The sequence below is a fragment of the Dreissena polymorpha genome, chromosome 12, assembly GCF_020536995.1.
Source record: "Dreissena polymorpha isolate Duluth1 chromosome 12, UMN_Dpol_1.0, whole genome shotgun sequence".
NCBI lineage: Eukaryota > Metazoa > Mollusca > Bivalvia > Myida > Dreissenidae > Dreissena > Dreissena polymorpha.
Window position 1 is genome coordinate 677,413 of NC_068366.1, and position 26,414 is coordinate 703,826.

Below are 26,414 nucleotides of genomic sequence, written 5' to 3' on the forward strand. Positions count from 1 at the left end.
CAGATAAGTAAAAAACGGTTCATAAAGATGTCTTTACATTTTTACAGAATTTGAAAGTAAAGATATTTTCTAGAGGTAGAATCTTAGTAAATCTGGCTTTGAAAAAACAGTCTGAGCCTCATTTTAATACTGACGATACTAGGTCAGAGAGGAGAAGTTTTACTATACAGGGGCCAAAAATTGAGGACGCCAATCGACAAGCTACGAAAAAGACAAGTTAACTGAAATCGATAAATCAACTTCTGCAACAAATTAAACCAGAAACTTATCCATTTCTATCGAGACAAAACCTTGAAATGATGATGAAATGTTAATAGCTACAAAACGTGATATTAACAATTACAACCACCTATCGGATAACGATGAACCTTCTAATATATCATTTGATAACGATGGCGATGTAGCAGACCCAGATTGGAAAGACACTGATCCTCGAAGCTCAGATAGATATGACTACCCTATGGACAACAATGAAATTTACCGCCAAAACGTGATAAAAACTAATGTTACTGAAAGTTAAGGTTCCCAAACAAAACAAGTTCAGAAAGATCATTTCAAAAGAGAAGTTCAAAAAAAGAAACGAATGAGAGGCGAGCAGTATTAAGGGGTGTTGAAAGATAAAGATCAGGAGTGAAATCGTATTGCGTTGAACGTGCTGGACGAATGCTTTGTCCAAGAAAATGTGGGAAAAGTGCACTAAAACCAGCAAAACAAGACAATGTCCAAACTTAGATGATGAACACAGAACGATGATTTGTAATAAGTTTTGGGGAAAAAAACAAGGATTGGAAACAAAATAAATTATACGTAATTAACCAAAAGAAAAAGGTTGCGGAAATGGAAAAAAACGACAGGAACACCTTCGTCGAGCAGACGGAACTTTTTGTTAAGGGTACTATCTGACAAAAAGAAGCGAATGAATCATCCCAGGTTGTAAGAGTATGTTTACAACAACAGTGGGTATAAGGGAGAAAACAGTTTACAACTGGCTGAACGATTCAGAAAGTGGCATACCAAATACTGAGAAAAAAGCTAATCGGGGTGCTAAAGACGAATACAAGAAGCGTGAAGAGTCGGCCAGAGAATATCTTAATAACATTCCAAAACTTGAGTCACACTATTGCAAGGCTTCTTCTAAGAAGAAATACTCTGAACCTTTATTTGAAAGTAAAAATCATGTGTTTCGCGAGTAAAGAAGTTTCATGGCCAAAGAAGGAAAATCACCTTACCACGAAACTGGCTTTTTCGAATTGTTCGAACAAATGAACTTATTGTTATAGAAACCAAAAAAGGACCAGTGCGATAAATGCTGTGAACATATAGCTGGGAACGTAGACGACGAAGATTACCAGCTTCGTATAAAATTTAAAGACAAAGCCAGACAGAGCAAACATTCAGATAAGGAAAGAGCGCAGAATGACCCAAGTGTTAAAGTAATATGGATCTACAGAGCCTATTGATATGCCCCCGTTTAGAGGCTTGTAGTCTCTACTACAATATGAAACTCTCCTGTCATAACTTTACACTGTTTGATATAGTTACCTAAAAAGCTCAGAACTATTTCTGGCATGAAAGCGAGGGCGAACTTAATGCCAACACTTTGCGACATTTGTGATTGATTATCTTGATAGCATTGATCTTTCAGATGTTAAAGAAATACTCATTTATAGCGACGGCTGTACGTATCAAAACCGTAAAACAACCATAGCCAACGCCTTGTTGTTTTTGGAAACTAGAAAAAAATGTTTTGATATAATCAAAAGTACCTTGAAAGAGGTCACGCGCAAATGGTGTGTGACAATGTTCACTCGTGTATTGAACGCAAAATAAGAAAACAGGCGATTTACGTTCCGCAAATGTACGTAGACATGATTTCAGTCGCATGTCGTAAAAACCCCAAACAAGGTACGGTATATGGACGACATGTTCTTAAAGAGATATGACGAACTTGCCTATTACACATCAATACACCCAGGTACTGGAGTTGGATCACCAATTGTGACTGTTCGAGTCAATATTGAAATACTTGACCGAAGGGAAGATTCAATATAACTTAAACCATGGTGATTCCGACTTCATCGACATCCCAAAAGCCAGAAGTGTTAGAACTCGCACGGTACATGTTTCAGACATAGACCTGGTTGTAAACCTATAAAGCAACAACCTCCCAATTTAAAAAGCGAAATATCTGCACCTGATGCAGTTATAGTCCATGATACCAAAGGATTTCCGTGGATTGTATGACAGTCTTTCGCACGCAATATGAAGTTCGAAAACACGATTGTCATGAGTTCACATATAATTTATAGTACAATGTGATACATGTGTATTGTGAAGTAACAACTAAAAAGTAAATTGTTGACATTTGTAACAGAATAATGAATTCGCCCTCAAATTTCGATCAGACACGCGTCAATTTTAAACATGCAAGTCCGCGACTGATTACACTTAATTAGTCGTTGTAAGTCTGTCTGGTTGAAAGCCGAAGTCGGAAACTATACTCCATAACAGTAAAATGTTTTATGTTCTTATCAAGGCTTGATATGTATTCCATGCTTTTGACTTACTATATGTCATTGCATCTGATTTGTAAAATGTGTATTGTGTATTCAGTGGTCGGCCTAGAGTCAAATTTTAGGGCAAAGTCACTTCTCTCTTGACAGAAAATTAGGGAGACGTCAGGACGGATCAGAGAGAAGTGAGGAGTGACATTTAGTGCTAGTTATACACGACTTGTATTATATAATTGTTATATGCGTGCATTATATAAGTACTACATATGTTTATTTTGTATCCAATGAATACACATAAAATTAAATAATCTTAAGTGTTTTTATTGTTTATTGTTGCTTCATAGTCCATATTATAATAATTGCAGCTTCACCCTCATCACCTACTGCTCACAAATGAAGAATAGAAATATATTATGCTTGAGTTTTTCAAAGAGTAGAAATAAATATGGTTTAGAATATAACTGTTTACAAACGCTACAGGATAAAAGAGGATCTTACATAATAGTGAGCATTGATTTTAATAATAACACTTTCGCAATGCCAATCATCTGTCATTTATATATATAAATATATATATATATATATATATATATATATATATATATATATATATATATATATATATATATATATATATATATATATATATATATATATATATAGAGAGAGAGAGAGAGAGAGAGAGAGAGAGATAATTTTAGGCATAGCAAAAGTGTAACAATGTTTACATCAAATAACGTCACAACGCGTGAGTTAAAATACACAACCTCACTGTAATTCCAAACACGTGTTTTCGTAAAAAGTAGCTGGCCATTGCATATGCATATGTAAAATAATTACGCGTTCTGTTCATTGCTATTTAAGATATCCTTGAAATTGGATTGTATTAAAATTTGGTCTGGATTCACGGTTATGCGTTAATATGTAGACACTTTGAGTTATTCTCCAGTATGAAATACACACTGGTAATGTACCAAATTCTGGCCTGTACGATAAATGTCGTATATGTTCCAGGGCTTTAGATAACGTTCGGTGTAAATTGGGTAAATTACCCGCTACTTTTGAGCTCAATTGGGGTTTTTTAACTCAATTTGGTAATTTAGGGAATGACATATATAATATAATTAAAATCTACTAAAGTTACTATATTATTTATACAAATGGATTTCAAAAAAGTAGTGAACATAACAACAAACAATTACGAGTGGCCATTTTGATTATTTCAGAAAATAAAAGTAGAAATCGGACCGGTCTACGAATAATTACAATTATACCCCAAAGATTGATAACAGATGGAAAGACTGCTTTCTTTATTTCATAGGACGGCATATAAACTATGTATCTATAAACTAACAATCTACAAAAATACGCCCGGTATTCGTAAGAATTGCGTTTCGTGACGCTATGTTTTTTACGAAAATTAAGTTATTAAATTTGTATTTTTGCTTTTGTACGCTTTATTTTGAATTAAATAACGTTTTTGGTTATTTTAATTGCGTAATAACGCAAATACGCTTGTTATCTATAGCCTATTGTAAGTTTCATTACCGCCAGTTTGGCTAAAAATGACAAAACAATGTGATTTTGTACCAATATTTATTATTGTAAAGTTTTATTGTGAACAGTGCTTAACTTTATAAGATCTTGAAAAGTAAAACATCGAAAAGTTGCCAGAATCACCCACACCACCAGTATGTAACTTATCATATAACTAGTTAATTATATTGAGATCAACACAAAAATAGCAACAGTTAAAAAAAGTACTTACATTTTTGCATGTCTGTAATGGTTTGTAGTTTTCGATAGCTGCAAATACAAACGTGAAATGATCGTTAACAATTTTTTTTCCTCCTTAATATGTACGCTGATGTTGTTATTTGTTTTCAATAACTGATAATTGGAAACATTCGCACGTTTTCTTCTGTACAGTAGGACTTGAATAACAAGTAGGTGCAATTTGTGATAATTATTTTCTAAAATAAAAGAAGTCCCCGCAAAGTTCGAAGAGTAAGATAACAATGAAACTACACAACTTTTTACTCAATATCAATCAATGAACACACCCGAAATTCAATGTTAATCAGTTTTTGTTATTATTTTTTAATTGACGAATTTACACAGGATGAGAGCTTATGCTAATTGAAGTTGTAGAAGACCACATGTGGTATGTTATCACAGATCTGATTGGATATTCACCGTGTGTGGTATGTTATCACATATCTGATTGGATAGTCAACAATATGTGGTATGTTATCACAGATCTGATTGGATAGTCAGCAATCTGTTAGCTAATCAGAGACGTTAACAATGTATTGGCAAATCTGATTAAACCAGGTCAGTTACAGCTGGCGCAGTCTATTGACTCGCCAGCGTCATTGACAGGTATCTTGCACTTGAATATCCTCGTGTATTGATTTGCTTAGTCGCTCTCTACTGTGGACATGCGCGTGTTATCTACAGTTTACAATTGGATTTATTCTGAAATAAGTGCGAAGTTTTTTCTCCCCTTCTGTATTTAAAAAGCGAAGTTTGCTCCCCGTGGATGATATTTTTTTTGCCTCAGTCGCCCGACCCTGCCAAGCAGCGAATTGTTTGCCAAATTTGGGAAAAGAACCAGTCCCAGCCCAATTGGTTAAAATGTGTGAAAAAAACTGAAATTTGGAAACTTTTCATTGTGAAGGCTTCAGATTGGGAATTTGGTGTATTTGATTTTTTTTTGCTCACAATTACTTTTAAATTGATAACTAAGTGTTGTCAAGTTGACAATATTATATTAAGTTAGGTTCAAGCTATAGGGCTGCATAGGTAAAATAACTAAATGTTGCATTAAAAAAAATGTTTTAAACATGCAGTTGTGATTTTTTTGGACAGCAGTTGGGAAATTTGCATTTTTTCACAATTGGGAAAGAACCGTTTTCCGGAACTTTATACAGATGAAAAAAAATCGCTGCAAAGTTCAATGAAGGTTGGAGATAAATGAGGCCACTCGATTGTATACAAGTTTTACTCACAGTATATAGTTTTACACTCAAGCAATATATAACTAGGATACTAATCTGACTAAGTTTCATGAAGATAGGGACAAACATGTCACCTCTAGAGTTTCCACAAACTTTTCCTTTAATTTGACCTTGTGAACTACATTTTCATCTCAGGCGAAACAGTCTGTAGATAGTCTCAACAAATGACCTTCAGAGTGTTCACAAGTTTTACTAAAATGTATTAAAACAAATACTACCAGTTTCAATGGACCATACACATTTGTACTCAGTTGAGATTATTATTGAGTGTTTCACTATAGGCATACACAGAAAACTGTCACGCCTCCTGATGGCCAAGTATTTCAATGGACTGGAACCATACACAAACATGGGCAGAGAAAACCTTGAGACAAACATTTTGAAAAACGTTTCATTAAGATTGGGCATTGTATGTAACATCACAATGTTTCAATATAATCATATATTAGAAACTGCTTAACACCCTTGGGGCTTTGTTTTTAAACAGACCGTTACCGCTTTCGAACTCAACCGAGATTTAAATTGGAAACATTTTCTGCCAACGTTTCATGAAGATTATGAATAAATGTGCCCTTTATTGAGTTAAAATGGCAAATTGTAGACAAATAGCGCACAACAGACAAAAGGGGATCATAAAAGCTTACCCATAGCTTTGTTATGCGCAGGTAAGCTAAACATGTATATTATGCATATTAACTCAACATATTTATCTTAGAAATTACTGAATGGTATTCAGTGGAATGGACGCTGTCATTTCAAGAAGAACAAATCAACCGAACTGACGTTAGGCTAGACACACGTGTTAAAATGAAGCGCAAATAAAGTAGTTATTACCGTACCTTAATACCTATATATATATATACATTTGTAAATGGTATTAATGTATAGAAAAGCACATTATTTAAAAATGTGGTTTAAAGCGGGTATATACGATTTTGTCAAATATTTATGAATTTATATAAACTGTGTAAACAACTTATTATATATATATTTCAATGTAAATTATAATAAAAGTTAAGAAGAACATGTGTCGAAAAATGCGAAATAAGCCAGATATTTAATTCTGAATTTGAAAACGGCTGTACAGCCGAATTCGCCAGCATGTATACCATACATGTACGATGTGCATCTTAACTTACGAGGGGTGTTCCAGAAGTTCGTGGATTTTCGCTATAACTTTCCATAACATAAATGGATAAACATATAGTATGTTAAGAATATTTCGTCCTTTCCAAATCTACTCTCCAAATATCATGGAAATACATAAAACAATAAATATATATCAGAGATTTAAACATGTGCACAATGCGCACACCGACGCACGTGTAACGTTTCTGTTCAACGTCAATGCCGTTATGAGGTTAACAACTGTCAAATCTTTTCCACATAATCACCTCCAACGCGAATGCACTTTATGTGTCGGGAAATCCACTTGTCAATAGTGTCTGTATACCAGTCAGCGTCAAAAGACGACACGATTCGCTTTGCTGCAACTGTAAGTTCCTGTTTACTTGCAAAGCGAATACCGCGCAACTGTGATTTAACTTCCGGGAAGACGCGGGAGTCCATAGGGGCCAAATCCGGGCTGTAAGGAGGACTTAGGCGCTGTAACGTGAAATTTGCCTTAAATTCTGTTAATCAACGACATTTAAACCAAATTTAAATTCGCGTAACGCTCATACTTATAATAAAATACACGCGTTCGCCGCATGTCGTTACTGAGGTCTCTATGGCAACGCGTTTCAAACGCGCTTTATGAAATTCATGCATTTTTAGCTTATATATAAAGTCCGTGAAAATTGGTTTGTATAATATGTAAATTTCATTGACTTTTACCAGCAAACTAATAAGTTATAGCGAAAATCCACGAACTTCTGGAACACCCCTCGTAGTTTAACGGTTTATAATACAAAGACGAATGCTTCGGTTATTGTAGGAAAATATGTACGTCACTATCGGCTCGGGGCGCTAATTTGTCTTTGCTGCATTTTATGAAATTCGGCTTTAATGTAAAAATTGTCTTGCCTATTTTGTGTTATTGTAACATATTTTATCAATATATTACAATTAAACAAATATAAAAAATCGTATATACCCGCTTTAAACGTTCCATGGGTTCTTATTATCAAATTGACAGCATGTAACCTTTATGTCAGGACTTCTTGCTTGAAAATATGTAAGCTTTAAGAGAACACATACCTTTTGAACCTGAATAATAACAATTTTTTCCTATACAAATAATCTGTTTCAATGAAGAACACTAAGTACTATGACCCTGGTACATAGATTTATTGGGGGAAAATGAGATAAAAAAATATATATACATTATTTGCATTTCACTACAAGAATTTAGCCCAAAAACATTTTCAAGGGTACTTCTTTAAACAACTCAGGTAATCAGATTTAAGCAGAGTTTGCTTTTCAAAAAGCAAGTATTTGCAAAACATAATACCAACATTGAAAACTATACTCTATGGCGTTACACGTATCCTTACACAGGGTGTTTAGAATTCTGGAAGAAATACGTTTTGTCATATTTTGTCTCAGAATAAAAGTAGCATTTCAGAGGTAATTAGAACCCAGAAAATGGCTTGTTAATACATGTGTATGGAAATTGCTTGACCCCTTGAATGTCTATGTCGGATAAGTCTCAGTTTTTGGGCACATAAGAGCCTGTCGGTACAAGCGGTGAACTCCTTGTCAGCAAGCATCAGTCTGCATTATATACTCTATTGCCTGTGATCTGACCAATTGTGAACAATTAAAGGTTTTCTATTCACATCTTAAATCCGTTCTAGGTCATTGAAAGTGTTATCAAACTTTTTTTTATTATCTAGATAAGTGATCACTTCCTCAAATGAAACTGAAAATCGTTAGTTTGTATTGTTAAAATATCATGAAACATGTTATCATAACATGTACTGGCCCTTTATTGGCCATGTAATATTACTGGTGACATACCCACCGCATTTAAATCAAAGTATGCAAAATCACAGACTTTTCATATGTTACCAAGCTGATAAAGTCAATCCCCATATTGTAGCTACCGGTATCTTAGTTTGAAGTAAATGTTATAAGTCAACAATCTGGCTTAAGATGTTTCGACAATATATGATGTTGACAACCCAAAATGTCCTATGAACGTTCTAACATTTAACCTGTTTTTTCATGTCAGGTGATTTTATGACATGATATCATTCATATAGGTGAAGTGAATTTAAGATAATTGAACTATTATCTGACTTTATCTTTTTTCAATTTATAGAACATCGGATGATTAAATTATTCGTACTTTGCCCTAACATGTGATATACAGACAAAGATTGCAAAATATTTGTCTGAGAAGTAGTTAATATTAGTGTGTATGCAGTCTTTGGTTTGATTTTCATATCACAGTGGACACACTGATCCCACGAATAAAATAGAACAAGCTAAGTTGTTCTTACAAATTCAATAAATGACATGTGAATGAAAAACGGCCAAAATATTGTTGGTTTAATGTTCATTTTTAAACATAACTATTATTACACTGTACAGTATTTTGTGATTGCGCAAAAGTTGAAAAAAAACATCTTTTCGATGGATTTTATAGATTTTCCTATGATCTAGAAACTTTTTTTTATAGAAGCAGGTCATGTTATGAAATTTTTTTGTTATCACTTTCTGCAACACGACTAAATGGTACTAATTTTGCTAATTAAAAGTTTGGAATGTATTAGTACAGTTATCCATTTTATCGCTTAATATTTTCACTCTATGTTAGACCTCTATAAACAGAGTTTTGAAATAGCTGTTGTTTCTTGTTATTCATACTGCTTTTTAGCGCAGATAGTTGGTCACAAATTCTGAAAAGGTACGTTGTGGCGACTTTAGATAATGTCAAAATATATCTTTGTGCGTTACTAAATTTGACGATAGTCTACAAGTTCATGTTGTAGACATACATGTATAACTGTTACGCGATAGCATCCGCATGCTTTTATTAAAAGTTCATTTTGAATTATATGATTTATAATGGTAACTTTTTCTTCCGTCGATTGTTTTAACCAGTCACGCACTCGAATGACTATTGCCGCTTATTTGAACATGAGTGGTCCATAAATATACAACACCATGATAGGTATCAGAGTTCCTTAGTGAATAGTATGGACATGTGACTTGGAAAAACAAGAAGTACGTTGTAACATTAGGAGTTGCCATGATGTGTTACGTTAAATGTCACATTGTAACATTGTACCAAAAAAAGATGGACATGTTTTTAAAATGTTTTATCTCATAGTCGAAAAGCATTTTTTATAAATATTACTATAAACACTTCTAAAAATAAATATCATTAACATGTTTTCTTTTATTTCTATGACGATTTAATTTATCACACACAAAAAATGTTAATTTGTGCAGTAACGATTTCCCAGTCAGGTTAAGAATGTGATTGTTTGTATTTTTATACATCTACGATTTATTCTGACAGATAACAACATAAAGGTATAGATATATGGAAATACGTATTCAAGTAGCAAGGATTGTTACATATCTCGAGAGAAAACTTTATATATACCCCCTTAAAAAATGTCGTATCTGGAGTATCTTAATGTTTCGTATAAATTGTGTTAATTGTTTCTGAGAAACTATCTTATCTCGATATATTTAAAGACAAAGCAAATTACAGCAGTTTCCAACATAATAATACGTAAAGTAATGCTAATGATGACCATTTGACAAATATTTCCAAATTGCAGCAGCTTTTAAAAAAGTACTGAAGTTTTTTCCTCCTCCTGAAATGTTACGATTTTCTTGTTACGACATTTTCGCACGGAGCCGACGATATAATATAATACTTGGAAAATATCTGTTTGTCATATACACACAGTTAATCTTTAATTGCATCTTCAGAAGTACAACCGTTGTATAGCATTTGGTCGTTTACCTATTGCAAGGTACATATTGTCGAACATAAGTTCCGGTTAGAAAAGTACTTTTAGACAACAAAAATTAACACACAATTAACACACTAATAAATTAGATTATACATCTGGGTAACCTACTTCGAACGCTCATTTCAGAGCAGTGTGGTTTTAAACCTATTTGAGCGAGCTCCAAACATCACAATGGGCCAGAGATTTATTATGAAAAAAGTTTGCCTCATTGCATCACAACTAATTGCAACACAGTTTGAATAAAATAGCAATACAAGCGATGTTAATCTAAGTTCTATAAACACCTAAAACTACTAAATGTTTAAATGAAATACATACCAACATAATGACACATTAACTACCTCTTGTCTTCGATGTTTTCCCATGTTAACCGAAACTGGTGTTAATATGCATGTATCGTTATATTCACAGCATGTCATCTCAATCAGACGATGGTGATACGGAGTACGTATACAGCTTAAACCGATTTTCATGTACCTACGTATACTTTATTTTGCAACGCGACCTAGAAGTCGTAAACGCTAACTATGGACTTATCATTTGGTAAACAGATTCGTAATTCCATTAAAATACCTTATAACATGACTTACGCTAGAGGAGTAAAATAACGTAATGCTCAATTGTGTTTATTACACGGGTGTTATTTCACTAGTTATATAACTACGCAAGTTAGCCGAATCACTTAAAAGATATTCATACGCGCAGTCAAAATAATCAAAACAAACATGGCGTCATTTGACATATCTGTCACCGACAAGGTGCAGATTGATGGCCAAGGATATGGATCGGAACAGAAATTATTTCCGCGGATTCGCCACACTCTACATGGTTAAAACTATTGACAGAGCAGAGTTTTTGAGGTAGAGATAGAACGGGAACGATTGACCGTTTTGGCGAACGCAGGGACGAACGCTGGCACGCATCGGATGCCGAGACAAGGGCCCAGCAGGTTTTATATCGTTTCTGACTTAGATGTTGTTAATTTTTATCATCAACAGAGCAACAAAAACACTTTATCGAAAACTGTAAATGACCTCAAGATATTGAAAGCCTTTTTGCGGAACCTGAAATAAATGAATTCCGCGAAATTCACGAAATACCCGAAGGAGAATTATCATAATCGATTTTTTGTCAGTGTCAAGGAACTTAAGGCGACGATTATGAGCCGTCTGTAATAAGAGGAATGGTGCCCAGCTTTGATCGCCAGTTGATGAGAAAGGGTTTTGGCCAGACAATATCGCAGGGTCCTGCTTTTAAGAAGGTTATTAAAACTTTAGCCATGAAACAGCGTTAACTGAAAAGGAGCGGTAAAGGCAATCTCTCTAAAAAGAGTGATCCGCTGTCTGATGACGATATAAATCAATTATTCGAAACAGCTCGGTGTATCTACCACTGGTACACTTCTGCAGACTTTATAGTAGTATAACACCATACATTTTGGTTTGCGAGGCTGTGAAGAGAATCGTGTTATGTGTTGGGATGACATTTCCCCTGATAACTGACGAACATGGCCGTGAATATTTGCAGTTCACCGAGAGAGAAATCAAGACGCATTCTGGTGAGAACCCTAGGGATGTGAGACTTGTTAAGCCGAAAATGTGGGTTAGTACACAAAACCCTGATCGATGCACTATTACTGTTTACAAGACTTATGCCGACAAAAGACCATACAGTTATTGTAATGCTGATCATCCTTTTAACAATGCAACAACAACTGTTCACCTACCTTCACTCCAGGAAAAATGGTTAAAACGAAATCCAGTCGGAGTAAACAAGCTTGCCTCTATGTTGAAACGTATGGTGAAGCAGGTTGGCATGGATCCTAACAAGCGACTGTAAAACCACAGTGTAAGGAAATACCTCGTCCAAAAATTAAATGACAATAACATTCCTCCAAACAAAATCATGCAGATCTCGAATCATAGAAACATTGCAAATCCGATCCAGCATAGGAATATTTCACATCCTGCACTCGAATTCCACTGATCACGCCTATATGAACTACTCATTAAATCCCACAACACAGCAGTCTACAAACCTCATGTCGAATGAATCTTGTTTAAACTTCCATGTAACTGGAGGAATTCAGAGTATCTTCAGTGGGCCATTTCACGGAGGAATATTCATCCTTCAAACCATCCAGAAAACGCATAAGATGCATCAGCAAGCCTCGTTTTTATCTTCATTTAGATCACGAGTTTAATAAATTATATACAAAACGACCACGAATGCAAGATCATATATCTTGAACACTTTATCCGTAATTACGTTAAACATGCTATATTGGGAACTGATACAACCTCAGATTGTTCAAATGCAAGCAAGACTGTCTGGAATAGTTTAAAATGGATCGTCCAGATATAATTTATATATACACACGTTTCTTTCATTCTGCAGTTGATATTGTTTATTAAACTTGATTTTGTATTTAATCTTATTTTGTTTCAAGACTGGCTATTCTCCCAAATGGGTTGTCTAAAAGAGTGCGTGATTAACAATAGATATATTAATATGGTGAAGAAAAATGTCATTGTCATGAAAAAATAGAATAATGTTAGAAAATTACTTTCAATATATTGTCCTTATAAATGCATGTTTTTCAAGACGAAATGGTTTGAATTATACAGTTTTTTTTATGGTGAATAATATCATTTTAGCACATGCCATATCCTGTTTCCCATGTAATATAATCATTACGAAAATATTGATCTTTCACATGTGTAATATACATTTTAAGCGGTTTCATTGGCTTAGTTTTTATTCAATTGACCAATTTTGTTATTTTGCTGAGATGACGTTGCAAAGTCAAATGACGTCACGAAATGTAAACAACATTCGGGATGTAGCATTATGTCTGCGTGCATATTTATTTAATTTGCTCATTTAAAAGCATGTGATAAAAAAGATCTGGCACTCGTTGTCATTTTATACCATACTTTATTAAACTCGTCCAGGAAATTCGTTAGTAAGCTCGCCAATGGCTCGCTTACTAACAAAATATGGTATGATATGACAACTCCTGTCAGATCCTATATATCTTCATAAATGTAATAAATATGAATACCTCTACTTATTATTTTGTTTTTTCTATTGTTTTATTATTTATGCATTAAGTTGATGCGAACATATCATTAAACAGATAACGGACAAACATCGGCTCGATAAATAATAATCCAGCTGACAACGGTTAGAACAACAGCCGATGGGCTAATGTGTTCAGCCGTATCAACCTAAACTTTTTATATACGAATGAAATATTTCTCTATATATACATGTTAACATTTCATTTAAACAATATTAATTACGCAGGTATAAAACAGCGTTATTCAACTAGTTAATATTGTTGAACGGTAAAGTGTTAATATGTATAGGATTTATTTTGAACTAAGACTGTTGCTCAAGCAAATAACGAAGTTTAATAAATTTGAATACACAATTTCCGCTTGTGACATATTCGCAATAAATATGGTTCTTTTGGTTACTTGTTACGAATTTCACTCTACAAAGTTCAATTTCATGACAATCGAGATATCAGATGCAACATAAATTCTAATACAACTTATATTCTTTATCATGAAAAAACACAGCAATAAGGCGCTGCTGAGTTTTTATTGAACATATGAGTGGTTGATCGATCACATATCCACTTATAAGTTAAAAGACCTTTTGCTCATCGATACATGCAGATAAAATCTCTGTACATTGCACATTTAAAACATATAAAACAAACTTACTTTTAATATAACGGTGAATCTAAAATATCTTAAAGCAAAACGCGTGTTGTTCAATAGTAGGCGTGCATTTTTCGTGAAGTTGTATTTTCCGAAGGAAATTTAAACTTGAAAGGGTAATTTCTTGAATAATAATCGGTGAATAAGTCGTTTCCGTGTTTGTCAAAGCAAGTCTATACCACGGCCGTTTATCACACACGCCACCTCTTTTTTGAGATGCATGAATGAGCCAATGCAATTTCCGAGGTGGCGTTCAAGCCCGGATGTTTTGAAATTTTTTGGATAATTTTACATGGTGATTAGGTTTTTCATGGGTTTTTTTTCAACATATATCGCATTATTTTTTAAATCGGCCGATGTAGTGCAATTCAGCAAAGATTAATTCATCCAAAAAATGTACAGAAAAACACATTCTCAACCCATTTCAAAACGTGAGAACCTTTATAAATTGTGGCATGGTGGAGTTTTAAAAGCATGTCGAGGAGTTTTTCCTGTGTGACGAGAACATTTCTACACAATTAAATCGCTAACGACATCATACGATTGCGTACAACATACATTAGATGTTGCATAAACAGACATTGGCTTCTTGTCGACGTAGTACATAATTTTCCATTTTTCCAAAAGAGATGGAGCCAATGCTAAGGAGATGGCGCTAATAATATGAGGTGGCGGCAATGCAGGATGTAATAATTAACAGTTGTATTGCAATGACATCATCACATGGCATACATTTGACATTTTGATTAGTTGTCAATGCATATACGAAGGCCCAAATCATTACAGAACATAAAGACATTTTATAGTAATCAAGAAGTCACCAACATGAATAAAACATAGTGTATGATATATACCAAAAATATGTAATATTCGATAAAACAAATACCTTGATGTTCAATATTATCAAAAAATTCATTTATATCAATATTTGTATACAGTATGATAATTCACGAAATAAATATAAAATAATACGTCTTCTTGAAACGATGATTTGTGCCCCTTAATCCAAATTCATAATTTAGTAAAAGGCCAAGGTCAACACATCTTAATTGGGCTCATATATCTTGTTTTTTCAACTATCAACTCCAAACAGATGAAGATAGCCCGGTATTTCCCGCTAATTTGTTTGTATAATACATATTAAATGTTCTATTCTTACTAAGACGAAGTTTAAATACATCTAGACATTATTAGAACACTATTTTTTCTTATTAAAAACGCACACGACTCATGTGTGCTGAATTTGGTAAACTAACAAAAACTGTAAGCCCTGTAAACATAATATAAACAATAACATACGCTATTTCACTTTAAAATAGCTATAACTTTGTATTGGCGCAGACTCCTAGTCTGAGCGCCACCTCCTTTGCATTGGCTGCAACTCTTTTTAAACAATGCAAATTTATTTTTTAGCTCAGATAGAAGCCGATGTTTTTGTGCAAGCACGTACTCGATGTGAATGCATGCGAAATTTGGGAAACTAAAAACAACGACTGAATAATGCCCTGTAAACATAATATAAACAATGAACATAATCGCTGATCGCACTACACGATTTAAAATAGCTATATTAACTTTGTGTATTGTTGAATTTCGCAGACCTCTGAAATAGCATAGCATCTGAGCGCTATGTGCAAACACTCCTTTGCGATTGTACCGCTACAATATGCAACTGGAGAACATGTTTATATACACGAATACGTTTACAAACATTATCTTAATGTTCATGTGTACATTATATTACATTTATATTAATGCATTATCTTAGACATAGAGTTAACGACCTAAATGATGCTTTTTTGAGATAAAATGTTAATGTGGTTATATCTGTTAGCATATTGACTTGCATTACATTCATCTGCGATGGACAGAATTTAAAACTAGATTTTAAGTGATTCGTTAGCTGATGATTATTATAACAGAATTATGTGGACGATGATGATGATGATTTAGACGAAGATCATGATGATGACGAAAACCACTACACGGATGATGATGTTGTTGATGATGATGATGTTGATGATGATGATGATGATGATGATGATGATGATGATGATGATGATGATGATGATGATGATGATGATGATGATGATGATGATGATGATGATGATGATGATGATGATGATGATGATGATGATGATGATGATGATGATGATGATGATGATGATAATTAAATTGATACCGCGATTTTTGTTTAAGGTATTAATTTCACAACTGATGATGATGATGATGATGATGATGATGGTGATGGTGATGGTGATGGTGATGATGATGATGATGATGATGATGATGATGATGATGATGATGATGATGATGATGATGATGATGATGATGATGATGATGATGATGATGATGATGATTATAATTAAATTGATACCGCGATTTTTGTTTAAGGTATTAATTTCACAACTGACTCCCCAAGATTGATTCAATTGCACGCCCTTTGCTTTTAAGATTTCATAAATTGCTATCACTAACAGGGAAAAGGTGTGAACTGTATTAATTACCGTTTTATATTACATACATGGTAAATCTGCAATTACCGGTTGACCTATCTTCGGTACACGCTTACTTAATTGATCGACCTCAATCAAAATCCATAGTCGGCACCTAGCCCCGCCCCAATAAGCATTTTCTTAACTGATCGTATGGTAAACACCGCAGTTTTACGAATAGACAGTTACCGGAGAATGTCTCGTGACGCATCTGTGTCAGCACACATTACTTTGTTATAAGGGTTGACAATTCAATACGTGCGCCATGCTATCTCTTATCAGTGTATTTACCATTAACCCATGGTGAATGTTTTGCGATTACGCGTAGATGTAGTTACATGGTGATCTTTTAAAGAACGGGATACTGATACCTTTAGATTTTGACAATCGCCCTTTCCTTTTGCATTTTCAATTTTAAACGTCAGATGAAAGCTTTAATCGCCATTGGCGATTTTGGCAATCAGAAACGCTAACATATAATATCCTGACTTTGATATAAAGTAAGACAAAATAAGTTTTTAAATAATTAAATTAAACAAGGTTTGACTTATTGTAGATTTGTGTCACGTATAGTTGCATAATAACCGCATGAAATGTGTGTTATAAAGTGTACGTATATTCAAACCACATGTATATGTTAAAAAAATACTACAGAAGGTGGCATCATGTGTCCTCACATCGCTTGTTATGAGTATATTATTTCACCATCAAAATGTATGGTATTTTTAAATTTGATAAACACTCAGTGGTCTATCAACAAATTCAAATAACTCTTTGAAAGTCCCGCCATGCGAAAATGGGTGTTATGGCGCGTCGTCTAGCGTAGCTCAAGCCAAATCTGTGCAATTGCGCAGTATGGTCAGGAGCGGCGCTGACCGTTATAAATCAAGCAAGGTTTCGGGGTCCCATTAGGTATCTCCTTACCAGATAGCGAGATGCATGCTGGGCTATAGCTACGCTGACGGCATATGACATACGACCCATTTTCGCATGACGCGGGTTTTAACAACTCCTTTTTTATTATGAATGAAACATGGAAGAAAATACGTTTCGTTATAAATTGAGTATTTCAAGAACGATTTCCATACCGACTGACCGAGTACGGCGAACACTTGTAATAAGGCAATGAAACTATTTGCGTCTTATCTTGACATTATACTATTTCGGTAGCTTTTGTTTTTTCATCTTGAAAGCAATACTGTGTTATCAACGTTTATCGATATTCCATTATGTCTTCTACGGCTGAAGTTCCCAATCGATGTTAAAAGCGGGGTTTAATTGTAATAAAAGTATCATTAAATTACTTCAGAAGTCGGTTTTATGACAAATACAGCGTACATTTAGACTTAAAAATTACTCTATGTTAATCCTTTGTATTCGTTTGCTTTGCATATAAAACATAAACAATGAATCACTTATTTCCAACTTAAATGAGACACATTCCTTGTATAATTTTTTTTAACTTCGGAAACCATTTACATATCGGCGAATACCATTACCTGTTTAAGTTTAAGCCTATTTATTTCAGCTCGATTACATCGAAAGCCTAATGCTTATTAAGTTATTTTCACTGATTGGAGTTCATACATGAAATATTGAGAAGAGCGGGTACCAAATAGGTAGCTTAATTGTCACTAGGCGGACATTTTATTAATTACTACACGGTGACCTGTTGTCGCAAGTCATTCACGAATATATAAATAACGCAACTTAACACACATCTTAATTGATAAGAATACAAAATTAAACATATAAAAACATTAAAGAACTAGCAGTAATGAAACCGTTTTATAACACATGGGCATAAATATATAGCAAAAATTGTCAAACATTTTATCACCAACAAACGAACTTGACGAAACACTAACATAAAAAACAAACCCTACAAAATTAATACATGATTAAATAATTTGTTTGAAAACTTTTACATAATATTTAACACCTAAAATGCCGGCATTGTTTTATTTGTTTCATGACGTTCGGACTTTGAGAACCTGCCAATATTAAATGAAATAATTTGCATTGCTAATAATTGTGTACTATTTTTTTCTTTATTAACTTTAAAGAGGTTATTCCAAAGTTCAGTTTGTATGTTGACTTACCAATACATTTACTGTACTGATTGAGCCTTCACAAATCTCATCCAACATTCTGATGACTTAACGAATTCTGCCACACATATTTTTTATGTCGTTTAAACTTTTTTTGAAGCTCATTAAAGCCAATAACTCGCGCCTTATAATACAACAATCATCTTACCTTAATCCATTAATCGACACTACACATGTCTTGCTTATTGTGCTACATGTCGACTCTACACATGTCCTGCTTTAAGTGCTTCATGTTAACAATGATTTACTCCTTGACACATGCTACTGATTGTGTACCGCGATTCGATGAGACGAACTGCTGATAAAGGGTTGAAGATTTTAACAAACAACGTCACGGTTTATCATAATTTATTCCCGGGTGATATTTTCAAAAGCATTTTATTGGTCGAGATAAGATTCATGTGCGGGAAAGAGAACGTATTTATCTTAAATGACTGCAATATAACATAAGCGTAGCAATTGTTTTCATCATACTTTCATATTGGTACACTAACTTAAAAAGGCACATACGATTTTGAAATAAAATAAGATAAACATTCTATAATTTTGACAAAGCGTTTACTGTTTAAAATGACGTCAGCTTCATTGGTTTACAAATAGCTAGCACGCATCATAACAAATTGTTCCAGTTTTTGGTGGCAGAAGTATTTAAACTAACGAAATATGTCAATGTCTAAAGAGTACATGCGCGCTACGTTATGCCATGTTATTAATTGTTCACATGTTAGATAAATCGATATTTAATTTAAATCTAACTTAACATAATTGCAATCACACATTGTTTATATATTTGGGACGAAGTAGCTAGCTACGCATATATGTGAAAGCTAACTGATAGCATCATGAACCGTCCTTGTGATATGTTTACTTCATTTAGACCCTGGCCGATATCTGCTCCTTTATAAATACATTTTACACAAAAAGTCTGTTCGATAAATGGCATTTATCTGTTTGAATTTGTTATTTAATTCATCGATTGGTAGGGCAACATCTGATTAACGATATCAGAGGTGTGTATACCAGTTAATTGTATTTGTTATAAAGTGCCTTTCGTAGACCGACAGTCATACATACAACCAAATGAATGCACTGCTAACATGGGCACAAATGAACGTTTTTAGAAAGGTTAAAACCAAAAAATGTATAAACAATATAGTATATGTATATGCTATATCATATTTTAATACATGCTAGCAAAAGCATACAATTAACTGAATGTCAGAAAAAAGTACTCATTCGGCTTTACAGATAAATTAAAATTAAAAATACCTCACCGACACTGAAATATCTGCTTTGTTATCTATGTATGAATTGAAGTTTTAGCTGCAGCATCAGTGTCCGTAATTACCTACTCGTGTTAATACTTAAGTATAAAGAAAAGACTGAGATCCAAGACATCTTACCCCAAAGTGTAAATAGATTTATGAGAAAAGGCTTATGTCATACGCACACTGTTCTGATGAATGGTGTAACAGTTTTAAGAATGTGTGTTATTCTTAGACGTAAGTCTAACAATTGGATAATTAATATGGACCTAGGAGTGAAACGAGATTACAGCATGTAGCCATTTATTGATGGGAATGTACCTAGTGCTAAAACAGTGAGGCACACAATAAATGTAGTACTACAGGAGAAGACTATGACAAACTCAATAATCACACAAGCAATAATAATCGGAGTAACCGATGTTAAACGGTCCATTCAGAGAGGTGGATTTGTAAACCGGTTCGAATGAGCTCTTTACCCCGCACTTGGCATAGATGTATGCATACATCTTTAAGTGTAAATTATTATGTACCTAATAGCATCGCAATTCAAATTAAATAACAAAATATGAAAATACGATTTTTTTTGTAATTCCTATTTCATAACAACGAAAACATACACAATTTAATATATAGACAAAAAATATTACACTTTGTGAGGCATGATGAAATAAAACTTAAAAACGTATCAACCACCATTCGTCCTCGATGTGTTCATAGGATTACCGACACTTGATGATAACAGTGATTATATGCTCGTATCATTATATTCAGAACATGCCATTGTAATCATGTGACCGCTTTTTGATATGACGACTTGCCGATAATGAGTCGAAGTTTTGCATACTTATGACAAGGTTTATCATACGATGTTCGTGTGATATTTGCAGCAACATTGTATTGGTCGATATAAGAGTTTTGTACGGAAAAGCGGACATATTTGTTCTTGAGGACCATAATATAATTACAACGTAGCCATTGCATAGGAATACTAACAGGAAAACACAAATCACGTTAGAATGTGTTATCGCAAAGATTAAAATTCAATTATATCGAGCAACCGCATTTTGTATTAAATGACGTCAGTAAAAATGTGCTAATAATAGTGTGCACACAATAAACAATATATATATTATATTATTATTTATAATATTAAGACATAAAACTTCATATTCACAAGCATATATTTAAATACCCTTTATTTTATTTAAAATAGAAATTTAAATTATATTAAATTTATAAATTTAGAATATATTGTATTGATATGCAGCTTTCTTCAATAAAAGATATCCCTATGAATTGATATAAGTATGTTTTAAGCTTTATGGCGCAAAAGAAAAGGGAGATAACGGATAATGTTATGAAATTTACATGAAGGCTTTGGAAATAACACAAGTAATATATTTTTTTAGATTTTTGCGTTAAACGATTTTAAGACATTTCGGGCATCGTTTTGGGAGCCCTTCTTATTTTTTTTTGCTTTTGCTTCGAGGACATGAATATTTGTTCTACTTGTTCAGGGGTGTTTATATTATTTATATTGTAAATAAATATCACTGACCCATAATTAATCACAAAGAAAATGTTACTTAAAACATGTAAGAAGCTATGTCCATGAGTTATAGAGAATATATATCGGTGGAAAGTTACAAATACTCCCAACATGTATGAATTGTGCAGAAAAGATTCTATTTTGACCACAATAGAAGACGTATTTTCCTATTTTACTCACGATTAGGCTATTTGTGTAAACCCTAAAATTATAAAGTAGTTAAATGTCATTTATTCCATTTTGCCAAGGGTACAGAAGTATTTGTCCTCCAACATTGTATTAAGTTTATGCACGGTTTCTCAGAATATGTGTGTAGCTTTGTTATGCGTTCCTGCGACTTTGTCGCGAACAATTGTAGTTGTCTCACGATCTCGTCCGTTTGCCATGCGAGTTTGAAAATGAGACCAATCCAGTATAATTGGAAATCAATGTCAGCCTCGAGCCTAAAATATGTTACTGAAGATTGTACTGCGCAAGTTATGGCTTTTGGGAACGAAACCAACAAAAAAGGTAAACGTCAAACAAGACTTGTTTCTAATATTTATTTCGACAGTTTGTCTATAAGACATCGTCCGGTTTTCTGGTCCGATCATTTCTATGTTCTATTGGTTCCAATGTAGATACAACTTCAGGGTACCAATCCAAATGGCGACCATTTTAGTTATGTGTACAATGCGGAGCTGGAGGTACATAGGGCAGGTGTGGAAGTGGTTCGCGATACGTACCAGCATACACCTGGAAAGTATAAGAAATAACATCGCCATCGTGTTAAGTCAATGCCAAGACTTTGTTAGCTTTACATGAATTGGGAATTCATTATGGGAGGATATATAATATTATCTTACCAAAGAAAAGTCTTAGCCCATTCGGTCAGTCAAGATATGTTTCTGTGCTCAAGCTACAGTTGGCGCACTCATAATTGCATTTACAGGCATATATAATCGCCTTCTTTTGAATACATTTTGCGGGCGATATTTATCGACATATACTTGGGATATATTTACCTACTAAAACTCATTGCATTTTAAAATTCATTTAAATGTTGTTTCCAACTGTTTAATGTAATTGTAGCTGAGTAGGCTTTAATAAAGTTAGGCACTATATATGAGGTGGTTGTTTGTGTGAAAGGAAGAGCACACGGCATTAAACGACATGTAAAGAAGAATAAACCGTTTGAAGCTTGAGACGGAATTCCTTTGGATGAATGATTTTTACATGACACTCATCAATATGAGTTCGAATCAGTAGTGATTTTGTTTTTGTAATTTTCCAAACAACCTAACATGTTCATGCATATTAGACAAAACAAGTGAATTTGATTTATTATTCATCTCTAGAAAAGTTTCTTAACATTTACTCCATATTTTAAATACTTACATACGTAGAAAATAGTGTGACGATAAGAGAAAATGCTCTTTATAGCAATTTCTCCTTTTGCTGTAATCGGCTCTTAATTACAAAAAAGTATTCATCTTCGTTTCAAAGATTTATTTGCTAGTGTTTTCTATGTTGACAGTCCTAAAATATAATACGGAGTTATGTAATAATGCTTACAACGAAATTTTGCCCGTTACATCGATGATAATGTTTCGCCTTGCTAAAGTTGTCCATAAAATCTTTGACCACCGCCGGGTCCGTCCAGTTGGCAGAGCGAACGTTTTCAATCATCTGTCAGAAAAGAAAAACAAACTTTCAGTTTAATCAACGTTTCATCCAATTCCTACTGAGATATTAAGGCTCTGAATCTTGATGGTGACACATATAAAATATAATGTATACATTTAGTTTGAAACAGCAAAAGCCTGTAACTATAAATGCATACACAATTTGAAAATATATAAAGTGTAAATTGTCTAAACACATCAATTAAAGTTATATTATGGGCATCTAACAGTTAATAGGTGTCTATCGCAATCGTTGTTTATTTTTGGTGTTTTCATTTTATATGCACTTATATTTGTACATGCATCATCAACAAACTAAAACAATATCCCGGAAGGAGAAAAATAATGCATTTTAATATAAACCGTACTTTCGTTTGACAGTTGATCATGCATGAACGATGTGTACCTACATATAGTTTCAGTGCAGATATGTACATTCGACAAAAAACACGTTTTACTTTTACGGATCATTTCGCCTTACAGGACTGGGTGGGTCACGTAAGATTTTGAATATAAAATATATTTTAATAAACAACTAGTAGCAAGATGAGTTGCAGATATTATAAAATACGAGAATAGTACAAAGATTTTTTGAAGCAAATATTGCTGTGCCTCATCTATCAATACAAGAGTCTCGACCAGAGCAACACAAAGCTAAGTGCTTTTAACTTTGACAGTAAGTGGGTTAAGTGCTGTATTCACCAGGTGATAAGTCACAATATTATGACAAGACAAGCCACAATGGTTTAGGTTAGCTTACGCCGTTTTCAATAGTTATTCTGTAATATCATGGCGATTTGTGCAAAAGTCCTAGACTGGCATCAGTCCAACTAGTGAAAAATAAAATCACACATTTATTTCACAGGCGTTATGGTACGGAGGCGTAAAGTGTATTTCCACGTGAAAAACTCCTTTATTGTTAATTTCATCCTATGTTGTTGGTGCTCGTACGAATCGTCTCATTAAGACAATTCAAATGAGTTTCCACAACTTAGGACTTTGGTCAAAAGTAATAAAGTTAGCTCTGTAATAATAATGTCCACTTAATAATGACTGTATGAGACAGTCTCTTTTTCTCTGTATGCCCGATCAGTTAGACTTAATAATGACTGTATTCTTTTGTCTCTTTTTCTCTGTATGTCCGATCAGTTAGACCGATAACTTGATCTCTGTATGTCCGATCAGTTAGACCGATAACTTGATCTCTGTATGGCCGATCAGTTAGACCGATAACTTGATCTCTGTATGTCCGATCAGTTAGACCGATAACTTGATCCCTGTATGGCCGATCAGTTAGACCGATAACTTGATCTCTGTATGGCCGATCAGTTAGACCGATAACTTAATCTCTGTATTGCCGATCAGTTAGACCGATAACTTGATCTCTGTATGGCCGATCAGTTAGACCGATAACTTGATCTCTGTATGGCCGATCAGTTAGACCGATAACTTGATCTCTGTATGGCCGATCAGTTAGACCGATAACTTTATCTCTGTATGTCCGATCAGTTAGACCGATAACTTGATCTCTGTATGGCCAATCAGTTAGACCGATAACTTGATCTCTGTATGGCCGATCAGTTAGACCGATAACTTGATCTCTGTATGGCCGATCAGTTAGACCGATAACTTGAGCATTTGTCCATCAGGGATGTACTTTTAGTTGACTAGCGAGGGGCCTGGTTGACCTGGCCGCCAATCTCTTATACAAATAAACTCATTATCTCTAGCTGATCTGGAATGTGTTGCAGTCCTATTAAATGGATATCTGTCCAGTATGAAATATGTGGCAGTTTCTCTCATACAGTATAGAACTATTAAGCATCGATGAACCACTTACCGCTGTTTAGAAATATTAATACCCATTCCAAGTTTTCGTGAGAAGTCCAAACATAAGACACCTGCAGATGATAATACGACAACGCAAATTTTGCGTTGAACCATGAAAAATGCCACAATCTGTCAAACGAATGAATATTTTTTAAACGCCTCTTTTCTCTTGAATATAAAACATTTAGCATTAGCGATATTAAATATTTAATTCATTAATTCCCAATCATTTGTAACTGATTAAAAAACAAATCATCTGCACATATATATTTTTTAAATACTAAAGATATATTTACAGTTTCATTTCGATCAGACAACAGTATGACAAACGGAGAAGTAACCTGTAATAGCGTCTTATTTTTTCACAAACATTATACAGTATGCATTGCTTGCTTCGGAAACAGTCAGTCATGTTTCATAGGAAATTGAATCTTGAAGAATTTTATAAGAAGTTATATAGTAAAATTCTGCAAAAATGGCAAATTATGTATGTATGCATCACTCTTTCAAACCCGAAATAATAGTTATGTAATAAACATTGCTGAAAAGTTAGCTTGTGATAACTTTGAACATATGTTCAGACTTCAATGCGCTAAAGTTTCAGACATCTTTTGTTCCCTGCAGACGAATTTTAAAACCTAGAGACAAAAGGAGAACATGTTTGTAAGAATCAAATTCACCTTTTGTCACTAGATTGTCAAGGTCTACTGATGTATGAAGCAGATCTAAATTGTTATTTGCTATTGGATAAATTGATTTAAAGTAGTCTACTTCAAATTATAACAAGTTCAGTAATATTTGTTCAAATTATCCCATGATAAAAATAGTGACTACACGACTTTCCCCTACACACAATGTCATGCTCATATCATATGTTTTCTCAGTTGACTTAATTTGTTAGCTCATGAGGTGCTAGGTAGCTTTTGTGATCACCCTGCCTTAAAATCATTCAAATCTCTAAATCGCTTTTGAATGTCGAATGGTGCTTTACCATATAATTATTAAAGGGGCCTTTTCACGTTTGGGTAAATTGACCAAATTGAAAAAGAAAGTTGTTTCAGATGCGCAAATTTTCGTTTTAGTTATGATATTTATTTGAGAGGAAACAGTAAAACTGAACATTTACCATGCTCTAAAATAGCCATTACATGCATCTATTGACGATTTAAAAACCCGAAAATTATAAAACGTTGCAATGCGAAACGAATGAATAATTTGGAGAGTTCTTTTTTTGTCGTCATATTATGTGAAACTACGAGGATTGGTTATATGAAGTATAAAAAACACCGTTTATTG

At 33.8% G+C, this 26,414-nt stretch overlaps 1 protein-coding gene and 2 long non-coding RNA genes across 5 annotated transcripts in view; all 3 read right to left on the minus strand.

Annotated features, from left to right (window-relative positions):
- LOC127852760 (uncharacterized) overlaps positions 1-19,164 on the minus strand; it is a 51,971-nt gene extending 32,807 nt beyond the window's left edge. Inside the window, exon 1 of the long non-coding RNA XR_008036250.1 lies at positions 18,956-19,164. This is a non-coding gene — a long non-coding RNA (uncharacterized LOC127852760). The remainder of the gene's footprint in view (positions 1-18,955) is intronic.
- The window catches only part of LOC127852756 (uncharacterized), a 224,627-nt gene that overhangs the window by 62,111 nt on the left and 136,102 nt on the right, over positions 1-26,414 (minus strand). The gene's annotated exons all lie outside the window — the stretch shown is intronic.
- On the minus strand, positions 22,149-23,294 carry LOC127852762 (uncharacterized). The gene is made up of 2 exons (XR_008036252.1): positions 23,179-23,294; positions 22,149-22,359 (listed from the first exon to the last, which is right to left on the minus strand). It is a non-coding gene; the product is annotated as an uncharacterized LOC127852762 (long non-coding RNA).